Below are 12937 nucleotides of genomic sequence, written 5' to 3' on the forward strand. Positions count from 1 at the left end.
TTCCCTTCTCACTATAGTCACCAAAACTGAACTTTTTGTAGTTGCTAAACACGTAAGTTGTTTCCTATTCAATATCTTTTCACCTTCTATTCCTCTGCAAGCCTGCTCCCCTCCTTTTCTTTTCAGCACATTTTCTTAACAGTACACACCACCATGTGTGCCATCAGGGTATTGTTGTGCTTTACAGTTGGCAACTTTGTATTTGTTTCTATCACACTGTATTGTGAATTGTTTAGCAAACATATGTTGGATTCTGAGTTTCTTGAGAGCAGTCTTAGTCAGGGAAACAAATTCAAAATCAAGTAGTAAACAAGCAGGTAAAGATGGAAATGTCATGTGAATAATATGGAGTAAAGGGGGTAGCTGCTTTATTACTACCAGATAGTTGTCACTACCTGAGAATTCTGGACTAAATATGGCAGACCTTCTCATTTTCAAGATAAACTGGAAATTCAGAGCTTTATATGAATTATTCTGATTTGTAAACATTATCTCAACAGAGGTTTTTTTTATTTGTTTCTTAAACTGCAGACCAAATAAAAATAGTTGTGGGTAAAGTCCCTGACCTCTTTGTTATATCAGCAGCTAGCTCAGTGTGTGCTAAATAGTAACAATTGCCTAAATTTCTGATCATTCTTTTTTTTTTTTTAGAAAGAGGGAGAGAGAGAGAGAGAATTTTAATATTTATTTTTTAGTATTTGGCGGACACAACATCTTTGTATGTAGTGCTGAGGATCGAATCCGGGCTGCACGCATGCCAGGCAAGCGCGCTACCGCTTGAGCCACATCCCCAGCCTCTCTGATCATTCTTTATGTGCCAAGCACTGTTACATACTTTAAATTATTTCATTTAATCCTCATAACAACTCTGTGAGGGTTATTAAATCCTCCATTTTATAGATGAAGACACTCAGGCATCAAGCAGTTAGATGATGTGGCCAAGATTACAACGCTAATAATAGCAGATCTAAGATTTAAACTCAGGTAGTCTAACATTAGAGTCTATATGCAACTACTGACATACAGTGCACCTCTATTGAGTACTTTCTGTTGTTTCTGCCATTCAAAGAAAAACAGAAGTTGGAGTGAGAGAGGAACAGGCTTAGGCATTGAACCAATTGATTAAATCTGGCAAAACATATAATCTCCTGTCATTTGTAAAATGAGAAGTTTACATTGTGTTACCTTCAAATTCTCTTCCAGCTCTAAAATTCCTGCCATGATTAAATTTATATTTAAAGCAGACAAAATGATAGATTAGCCAAGCATGATGGCATATGCCTATAGTCCCAGCATTTAAAGGCTGAGGATGAAGGGTCACTTGAGCTCAGGAGTTCAAGGCCAGCCTAGGCAACGTAGCTAGACTCTGTCCAAAAATAATAATAGCAATAGGAGATTATGTATGATTATATTTCACCTAAGGGAAGAGTTTCTCTTCGCTTTCCCCATATTTTAGAAAAGATATATACAAAATATAAGAGAAACCATAAGGGTGAAAAGTTAAGTCTAGGAAAGAATATTATTGATATAGAAAATGCAAATTACTTAGTGAAATCAGAATGAAATTTCCTCAATCAAGGCAGTTAAAGAGGCAGTAGTGATGCCTTGTATTTATGCAGCATTTCGTATTTTATGTAGGGCTTATGCAAACATTGGTTACATTTTAAGCCTCACTTTTAAAAATCAATCCATTCATATTTATACATTCTTGAGAGCCCTCTGGAACTCATGATTGGTAATCAGCAATACCTCTTATATCTTCGTCCTCTTCTCTGAACTGTCCCTTGTTCTTTCTTGTTCTAAAGGAAATATGGCCCTTCCTTAGGACCAAGCTTCCTTTGTACTCTTCCTCCCACTGAGTCTTGTCATGAAGTGTCTTCCTTTATTTTTTCGATGTTCCTTCCTCCATTCCTCCCTAAAACTCCAACTTGTCATCTCTATCATGGCTGCCATCTAGAAACCTCCAGAGGCCATATTCTTCTCTCTCTCTCTCTCTCTCTCTCTCTCTCTCTCTCTCTCAGGTGAGGCGCTTAACTACTGAACCACATCCCCACCCATTTTTATTTCGAGACAGGTTTCCATCAAGTTGCTTAGAGTTTCAATAAGTTACTGAGGTTAGCCTGGAACTTGCAGTCCTGGGATTGCAGGTGTGTGCCACCATGCCTGGCATCAATGTCATTCTAACAATATGTCTATAATAAGTCTTGGCCATTTTAGTATTTATGAAGATAATCCTAGACCACTCAATTCCCTACTGGATTTATTCTGGTATAGAGTAGACATAAAATAATTGTTGCATTTCCTTCTAATGTTCTTCCTATATCTTTTGAGGGTACAGTATTTTTCTAATCAATTTTATTGAAAAATTTAATATGACATAATAAAGCAAACACCTAGAAAGGTCTTTAAAATATTATATTACACCGTGTTTTGTCAAAAGCTTCACATTTTACCACCTTCAGTTCAGATTCTCCTTAATTCCTATTTGCTCCTTTTCTGGCTGGTGGTTTTGATTATCTTACATATGCACATACTATTTTATATATCTACATATTCCTCAATAATACATAGTATTTGTTTTAAATCATGATAATATTTTCAAATGATGTTAAATACTGTGAATCATGCTACAACTTTTTCCTAATCATTGTTTTTTAAGACTTTTCCATTGTGATAGAGATGGTTCAATTCAATTATTTTTGCATACTCTAATGTATTTGTTGGTTAAATTATATGTCATTGAATGAATAATACAAATTAACCATTTGCTTGTTAATGGATATTTAAGTTGCTTCCAAGTTTTTCACTATTAAAAACAGTTGTCTCAATGAATATTGTTGTCTGGATCATTTAGGGCATATGTATGAGAATTTCTCTAGATCAGTGATCTTTAAAATGGGATATGTGTATCCAGAAACCATGGGGGCAGGAAGGAAATATTAACACTTCTGTTTACAAAATTTTCAGTTTCACCTGTTTGTGGAATAAAGTGGATAAAAGGAAGCAGCTAGAATTCCATGTTTTCTTTGATTTGTCCTCATTGTATTCCTCTTGTTTTTCTGTTTAATCAGCAGATCCTGCCTCTCAAAGAAAGCAAACAATTCCAAGCTCCACCACATGATGGAGCTGAGACACCAGCTACACAATCCACAAACCTTGTCACTACTGATTGACCAGGCCAGATGCTGATAGTTACAAAAACAAAGGCAGAAGACCAGAGGCTGCAACTAATAGTACTCAAGTCGGAGTAAACATTTTCATCATTCAAACTAAATGGACTTTAGGGACCTACATTGGCCACTAAATGAGACCAATTTTTAATTATGCCAATTATATAAGACTGATTTCAATTGCTTAGGAAAGAAAGAAAGGAGCTTGAAATAGCCTTACACAGGTTACAGGAGCTATCCTTATATTAATTGTGTATTTACCAAAATTACCAAAAATAGTTCTAAGATTAGCTCAATTCTAAATTTGAAAATACTGTTAACATTTTCATATTATCTCATGACAAATTATAATGTGCTTTTCTGTAATCAATACCTTATTTAAGTAGAGAGATTTTTTCCTTTCCTCTAATTTTTCTCAAGAGTAAATATTTTATATACAATTTTAAAAATCTATATTGTTCCTCTTCAGAGAACTTTTGGTATAAGTTGATTTTTGAGTGGGCCTCTTAGTATCCATTCCCTTTTTGAGGTAATGGCACCCTGACTTTCAAGAACTCCCGCTGCTTCATTGAGCCCATGCAATTTAAATGACTAATCAGATATTACATCATCCTGGTTTAGGATTGGACAAGTGAAACCTAGGTCATGATGGGCATTGTTAGAACTTTTATTAGAGCCATCAGGAAGAAGTTCTCTTCCTTTTGAAATTAAAAAATCCTATTAATTCTGTACGCCTAGGTTTTCTAGAGCCATATCTCCTTCCACACGTGACTATGGATAGGGTTGGGGGGTCAACACAGAAGAAAGGCAAACTTGAAATAGTGTGAGAAAAAAATTCCTGATGCCATTATTTAAGTATCTAGAAGTAGGTATGCTCAATGTTAATCTTTAGTCTTTCAGTTATATGAACCAATAATTTCTTCTTTTTTATTTTTTACTTTTTTATTTTCTGCATCACTCTGAATTTTTTAATCTGTTATATATGGCAGCAGAATGCATTACAATTCATATTACACATATAGAGCACAATTTTTCATATCTCTGGTTGTACACAAAGTAGAGTCACACCATTTGTGTCTTCATATATGTACTTAGGGTAATGGTATCCATCTCATTCCACCATCTTTCCTTTTCCCCTATCCCCTCCCTTTTCCTCCCTCCCCTTTGCCCTATCTAGAGTTCATCTAACCTCCCATGCCCCCTTCAACCGCATTATGTAATTTCCTCTTTTCATTGAAGTTGTTTTGATGGTTGTTTATTACTTTCAGCTCAAAGAGTCCTAACTAATATAGGCAGCTGGGGTTTTTTTCTTTAAAATGTATTTTTAATGGAAGCAATAAATAAACTATTTTAAAATCTCCCAAGAATCTTACCTATTCTTGTTAAAAATCCCTTCTCATATTCATTAGTATATTAACAATTTATTCACGTCTATTATATGTGCTAATTTCCAAAGATCATTTGGTGAAACAGACACAGCCTATGCCTTCTCAGAGTTCAGAGAAAGGTAAAGAGATAAGTATTAAATAAGTGTACAAACTGAGGTGTGCTTTCTGATAGTGTCATGAGCGTATATGTCACCAATGATAAAATTCAGGCTTCTCAGTGGAAATTAGGAATTTGGACAACCTCAACGAGCATGAAAACTTTCCAATATTTAAAATATTTTAAAAATCTTCCCCCCCCCCCCAGCTTTGCTCATACTAGGCAAGTACTCTACCACTGAGCTACATCCTGAGCTCCTTGGAGTTTCTGATTTTTAATTGTTTAAAGAAATTTAACTTTTGATAGATCTATATATCTCAATGAACAATTATTTCCCAAATGACAAATGTATAATGTTACAAAATTGTGCATGGGTAAAAAATATATTCAAAGTGAAATATTTTAATATAGAGAGTAGAGAAAGTTTGTTGATAAGCTTTCATATTTCACATTGCAACTAATCTTCAAGAACCCACCACATTTTGTCATTAAGTGTAAGGTTCACAATTATCTGAAAAAAATATTAAAATACTCCCCTTTCCACTTGTAATGATATAATCCAGAATGATAGAATGATATATTCTACCAGGATAACATTAAAAATATATGAAAAAAAGAAAAAGGGAGAAAAAGAATAGTGTATAACAATGACACTTAACTATTTTTTATTTTCTTTTTTTAAATTTTTTTTGAGAATTTTAATATTTACTTTTTTTAGTTTTCGGCGGACACAACATCTTTGTATGTGGTGCTGAGGATCGAACCCGGGCCGCACGCATGCCAGGCGAGCGCGCTACCGCTTGAGCCACATCCCCAGCCCATTTTTTCTTAAGTTTATTTTTCCAAAAAAGCACAAATGTCATCATGCAATGGCTTATTGTTGTTATTTTCAATTGAATTAAAAATAGTTTGGGACTGGATGTAGCTCAGTGGTAGAGTGCATGTCTAGCATATGCAAGGTCCTGGGTTCAATCCCTGGCACATACAAAAAAAAATAAAGTTTTAAAATTTCTCAGGTTTGCCTGGTGAGGTGGCATACACCTGTAGCCATAGCTACTAAGGAAGCTGAGACTTGAGGGCAAAAGTTGAAGCCATCCTAGGCAACTTAGACACCATTTAAAAAAACAAAATTTCTCAGGTTTAATTTTTTGGGGTTTGTTTTTTTTTTTTTTTTAGATGTTGATGGGCCTTTATTTTTTAAAAAAACTTTTTTAGTGTAGTTGGACACATTACCTTTATTTTATCTTTTTTTTTTTTTATGTGGTGCTGAGTATTGAACCCAGGGCCTCGCACATGCTAGGCAAGCACTGTTACCACTGAGCTACAACCCCAGTCCAGATGGGCCTTTATTTTATTCATTTATTTATATGTGGTGCTGAGAATCGAACCCAGTGCTTCACACATGCTAGGCAAGCGCTCTACCACTGAGCCACAACTCCAGCGGGGGTTTAATGTTTTAACAGGCTATTTTTAGAACAACTTTAGATTTACAGAAACAAAAAATGATCCAATGGTATAGAATTCCCTTATGCCTATACCAAGTTCTCTTCCTTATAGATGGTATTGTAGATTTGTTACAATTAATGAACAAATAATGATAGATTATTATTAACTAAGCTTCATCGAATTTCCCTAATTTATACATAATGTCCTTTTTATTTTCCCACCCAGAATGGCATATTACATTCAGTTGTCATTTCTACTCAGGTTCCATTTGGCTATGACAGTTTCTGACTTTCCTTGGTTATAATGACTGTGACACTTTAGAGGAACACTGGCTAGCTGTCTAATGTTTTTTTCATAATGAGACTGGAGTTATGGGTTTGGAAGAGCACAGAAGTAAAGTACCATTTTCATCACATTGTATCAAGGATACACACTATTAATGTGACTTATTACTGTTGATGTTCACCTTGATCTTCTGGCTGAGGCAGTGTTTCTCAAATTTCTTCATTATCAAGGAACTTTGCCTTTCTCCATTCCATACTATACTCTTTGGAAGAAAGTTACTATGCAAAGAACACACCTAAAAAATATGAAGCTGTTCTCCATCTCCTTGAACACAGAATATTTTCATAAAATTTTGAAGTTATTTTGTATGGAAGACTTGTCTCTTCTTGTTTATCTATTCAGTCATTTATTTATATTATTAGGAACCCCCAGATAGTTGTTTTATGCATCCCAAGGGCTGAGTTACATCCCCAGACTTTATATTTTTCTTTTGAGACAGGGTCTCATTAAGTTGCTTAGGGCCTAGCTAAATTGCTGAGGCTGGTCTCACACTTGCAATCCTCCTACCTCAGTCTGAGTCACTGGGATTGCAGATGTGAACAACCATGCCCAGCTAGGATTAAATTTATTCTTAAGTGACACATAAAAACATAAAATTATACACATTAATGTAGTAACAAATGTTTAAATATATGTCCACATTGTATGCAAAATGTTCTAGATTTATCTTGCATATTTTCTGTCCCAGTCCTAGAAGAAGCCATTATTCTAAAGAGCTGTGGTTCCTTTTATTGAAAAAATGGTATTAAAACCGAAAATCTGGGTGCTAGGTGTACTTGCTATTACTAGGGTGTCATTGTTTCTAAGTCTCCCAGCTGACAGAGCAAGGAAAAAACCATGTTTACTGACAATCTATATAAACCTATCTATAAATATCTCTGTTTTAGTCAGCTTTTTTGCTGCTGGGATTAAAGGACTTGACCAGCACAATTACAGAAGAAGAGTTTACTTGAGGGCTCTCAGAGGTTGTAGTCCATAGAAGGTCCACTCCATTTCTTGGGGTTTGAGAGGAAGCTCATCATCATGGCAGAGTATGTGGCAGACGGAAGCAGCTCACATGATTATCAAGAGGCAGAGAGAGAGACTCCACTGGCCAGATACAAATATATACCCAAAGCCTCCCCGCAATTCCCACCTCCTTCAGCCACACCCTACCACTTCGGTTACCACTTAGTTAACCCTATCAGGGGATTAAACCACTATCAGGGGATTAAACCACAATCCAATCATTTCTCCTCTGAACCTTCTTGCATTGTCTCACATGTGAACTTTTGGGGGACACCTCACATCTAAACCATGATAATCTCTATATGTAACTGTCAGCTTCTATACTAAGTCAAATTTGAGTTTCTTCCAATGGGATGTCTCTAATTCTAATCAATTACCACATAAATCATTCTACCCCCCTTTGCTTGCTTATTTGTAAACTCTCACTCCAATAATAAGAAACTTGGCTCTGGCCATGTGCTAGCTATTTGCTTAATTATTTAATTCCAGTATTCATGTATAATTTTTTTAGAATTGTTAACCCACATCCCCATCAAGTACAGTGCATATGTACATTTTCTTTTGCCTTTAGTCAGATTCCTCACATTCCCAAGTGAGTAAATTTCCCCTAATTTCTTTTTTCATCCCCATTCTTTATCCTCATTTCTTCAGTGAGGTTATTTCATGCATTGCCATATGGGTAGGTAATTTTGTCACATTCTGTATTCCAGCATAGGTCCTCAGACCTCAAAGATTTATTTAAAATGGCATACATTAGATTCTTTATGTATGCTATGAAGTTCTATAAGTATTGACAAATATATAGGGTTATGAGTGCACAATTACAATATCACATAGATATTATTTCACTCCCCTAAAAATTTTGCTATCTAACTCTCTCCCTCCCTGCAAACAGGACAACCGATGACAACGAACGATCTTTTTACATCACTGTAATATTCCCTTTCCTGGGATGCCATATAATTAGAATTATACAGTTGATAACCCTTTCAGAATAGCTTCTTTCACTTAGCAATATTCATTTAAGATTTATCCACATCTGTCCCAGAGGGGCCGCGGCCTGCTCGGCACCAAGAAATGTCGACACCACCAAACCTCCTGGCCTCAGGTCCCTGAGTGGGTGTAGCTGTCTACCGCTCCAGCTCCAGGAGGCGGTGCTTTTCTCGAGGGCCTATGCTGTGGCCATCTCCAGCGCCCCATGCCTTGTCTGTCTTTGAGGAGCTTCTCGAGGGTTGGGCGCATCAGGGACTGGGGCTGCCTTGAGCATCTGCAATGTTTTCTGGGCCACCTGGCACCTTCCTTTTGGCTGTTTGCACTGTTGCAGTGGAAAAAAAAGTGGCAATTTTTGTTTCTTCTCATGAAATTGCATATCTGAAATGAAAACCATGGAGTTAATTTTGAGTAGGAGCTTTCTTAAGACCTGGAATGGTTTGAGGCAGCACCAGGAGACCCTGAAAGGACTAATTGAGGGTTCAGAACTACAGTTTGCCAGCAGAAGGACTTATGGGAAAGAAGTGATTAGGAACACCATTAGAGAAACCTTTTGAATTCTTCAGGTAGTTGATTCTTCAAGTTAAGTAAAACCTACACTACAGAGAAATCAAAGTCTCAAAAAACTGTATTATTTAACATCCTAATGTAAACTTAGGAAAACAAATGAAATGGTACATCATATTTTAAATTTTTTAGTTGTAAAACTTTCAAGCTCACCCCTGAGAATGTCCATGATTCTGAAACTTAATAATATTTCAAATACCATTTCAATAATAATAATAATTATAATACTCAAGAACATATTTGGTATACCTAACGGAGATCTTACCTATAATCTTGGCCACATAATAGACACTCAGGTTAAGTCTCTGTTTTTGAGACTTTAATATTGAATTCAATAAATGTTGGATTTTATTCAGATATGCAACAGAACCTACTAACTTTCTTTCACTTAAAGATTCTATACAACTGTTCTCAAGTTCCAGTTCTCCAGATGTTCCAATGTCAGGTTCCTTGATCTTGGAGTCTACACAGGTAGATGAACTATTGCCCAGTGAATGCTACATACAGAACAACATGAGCACTGTTTTCTTTTCAGGCAGCGAGATAAACTCGAGTCAATTCAGAAGAGAAGCCACACTGCATGTTTGCTACACAAAATTACTTTGCCATTGCCTTTGAGTCTTTAATTTTCCCTTCTCAAGCCTCTACTCTGTATTAACTTAACCCACCTGGTTCTGTTCTTGTGGACACAGGTCTCCCAAAGTCTCCCCTTGCCCTTTTGTCCCCTTTCCTCTGTTGAGTTAGGGAAAGTATGCATGTATCCCTGTCATTCCTACAAAAAGCAGTGGGGTTCCAAAAACTGTCTTGCAGCAGCAACAGCCAGGCAGGACTTTGGCAACAGCAACTTTCTGAGTACATAGACAAGCATGTCAGTCAGGAGTCCTTAGTGTTTTCAGCCCATTACCCTTCAATCCAAATGTCTGTACCTTCTGGAACTTTCCACTAGTTATTGTTGTTTTAAAATATTTTTCCCAATCTAGTAAGGCTTTTCAGTTTCTTTTTGTTGTTGTTGTTGTTGTTGTTGTTGTTATTGGTTGTTTAAAATCAAATTCCGTATAAATAAGGGAGGAAAATGTACAACACTGAATTTGGAGGAGAAAAATTAAGGTTCTCAGAAGGATCAAAGCTATACCATCTCTTTAAAGTGCAATGGATTCGTTCAGAATCAGTACAGCGATGACAGGAGTGAAATATAATGATGTAGATGATGTGGCCTACATGTGGTAACAATAGAATTACTCAGCTGGTGCCCTGGAGTCATGGAGCTTCAAGTTGCTGCAGAGAGATTGGCACCATGTTTTTAGGTGAACAGACTTCGAAGCTACTATTGGTTGGCTATTTAGATTTTTTTTTTTTAAAGAGAGAGTGAGAGAGGAGAGAGAGAGAGAGAGAGAGAGAGAGGAGAGAGAATTTTTTTTTAATATTTATTTTTTAGTTCTCGGAGGTCACAACATCTTTGTTGGTATGTGGTGCTGAGGATCGAACCCGGGCCGCACGCATGCCAGGCGAGCGCGCTACCGCTTGAGCCACATCCCCAGCCCTGGCTATTTAGATTTTGAAGTACATATACAATTGGGAACTGATAAGTTTGTGGAGAATAGTTTCTAAGTTCAGGTTGAGAAAATGTTGAGCCATTCGGACAAAAACTGTATGATAATCAAAGAAGAGAAACTGTGTCTAGCTCAGGTATACAATGGGAATGAGACTTACCTCTTTATGCCAGAAAACGCTCAGACAAGTAGAAAAGATATCTGCCTTCCAGAGAAGAAAATAAAGAATGGTTGTCTGCCCTTTTATGTGCAAATGCAGATGGAACTCATAAGTTAAAATCAATCATTACTGGCAAATCAAAGATGCCCCAAAATGGGAAAGAGGACACAAGTACATTACCTGTGATATAAAAACCTAGTAAAAGATGTTTGGTTTACCAGAGAATTGTCTTTAGAATAATTCTTTCAAAACTTTGTTCCTAAGATCTGGTATTTTCAACTTAATGTTCTAAAATTCCATGAAGAAGATGTCAGGGTATTGTTACTTCTGGACAACTCCCCAGATCACCCTTATGCTGAATCACTAACCACTGAGGATGGTCAAATAAAAAGCATGTTCTTTCCGTATAATGCTTCAACTTGGATTAAACCAATGCATCAGGAGTATGATATTGAGCTGCAAATGACTTTATAGATGGAGGCAACTGGAAGAAAATCTTGTAATTTTTCTAAGAAAGTGAAGATGAGAAAGATAAAGGAGAAAAAGAGATTTCCAAAATGAAAACCTACAATATAAAATATGCAATTTTTAACTGGGCAAAAGTTGGAATGAAATAAAACAAATAACCATAGCAAATGCCTGGGGAAATTTTCTTTACAAAAAGCAGCCTATGATCTCCAAGGTTTAGAAGATAGGGATTACAGAGAGATTCTTGAATAATGTGGAGAGTTAAAAACTAAGCTGGGTGGTGATAGGATATGATTAAATAGAGATGATGAACAAAAGGGTTGTCCCTCCAAAAACAAAAGGTTGGATTACAAAGGAAGTTGTCCAAAGAGAAGATGTTGAGAAGCAGGTGCCGAATTTAAGTTATCTGCTGTGAGAGTTTGGAGTACCTTCTTGACTTTGTGGATGCTACATCTGAATTTGAAGGTTCTATTTTACTCTGAAAGAGATACAACAAGAAGTAGTCAAGAAACAGTTCTAGAGTAGAATCCACTTGAGAATTAGTTTTCAAGACCTAGGCCTTATAATATCAAGGATACCTTAATATATACCTTATAATATCAAGGATACCTTAATCAATACCTTAATATATACCTTATAATATCAAGGATACCTTAATCAATACCTTAATATATACCTTATAATATCAAGGATACCTTAATCAACTTCTGATTCTAGTAATTAGATTTTGTGTTTAAAGACTTCTGCAGTTGAGCTGGGGCTGTAGCTCAATGGCAGAGTGCTTGCTTTGCACATATGAGGCCCACATAAAAATAAACAAAATAAAGACATGCTGTCCATCTATAACTACAAAAATTTTTTAAAAAGATTTCTACAGTTTTTTGATCATATATGATGTAGAACTACTGTGCATTGTCATGGTTTTTATTGATCAACATTATATTGCATACTAACACCCACTTACATATTAGTTAAAAATAGTTTAAAAATAATAATTTTTAAAAATTTTTTAGTTGTAGTTGGACACAATACATTTATTTTATGTATTTTTACATAGTGCTGATGATCGAACCCAGGGCCTTGCAAGTGCTAGGCAAGCACTCTACCTCTAAGTCATAACCCCAGCCCAAGATTTATGTTTCTTTTTTTTTTTAAAAAAAGATTTATTCATATAGTTCTGTGGCTTGGTAACTCATTTCTTTTTATTCTGGATCCATTGTATAGATGTACCACAGTTTGTTTATTCATTCACCTATTGAAGGATATCTTGTTGTAGGGACAGACGAGGTAAGGCAACAAAGATAGCAGGAAACAGGAAACAGAAAACAGTTTTATTTGGCTGCAGCCAAGTTCAGAGGGCACAGCTTTTGCTGTAATCAAGTTTCAGAATTTTATACCCAACATGTAAGGAAAGGGGCTCAGAAGTTCATAGTCTGCAGAAGTTCATATAAAAGCAGCTTTTTCTTTCACTGTTCTGGGCAAGTTAACCCTTCAAGGAAAACACCTGAGAAGGGGAGAGCTGCTTCTCCCCTTTCTTCCCTCCCCCTGACAGCTGTTACCATGGAGCCTAAGTGGTAACTTCTCTTATCTTAGAAATGTAGACATCTCTGCGAAGCCCCAGCTTAAGGCTAGAGGCCTTGTTTACACATTTCTACAAAGTACTATACTGGATAAATGTTTATGAAAAAAACAGTAAGGGGGTGTCCAGCACCTGGAGTGCTGATTTCTTCCTGGCCAGAGGCCAAGTA

Source organism: Spermophilus citellus, assembly GCF_964194105.1.
Source record: "Spermophilus citellus genome assembly, chromosome: 4".
Lineage (NCBI taxonomy): Eukaryota > Metazoa > Chordata > Mammalia > Rodentia > Sciuridae > Spermophilus > Spermophilus citellus.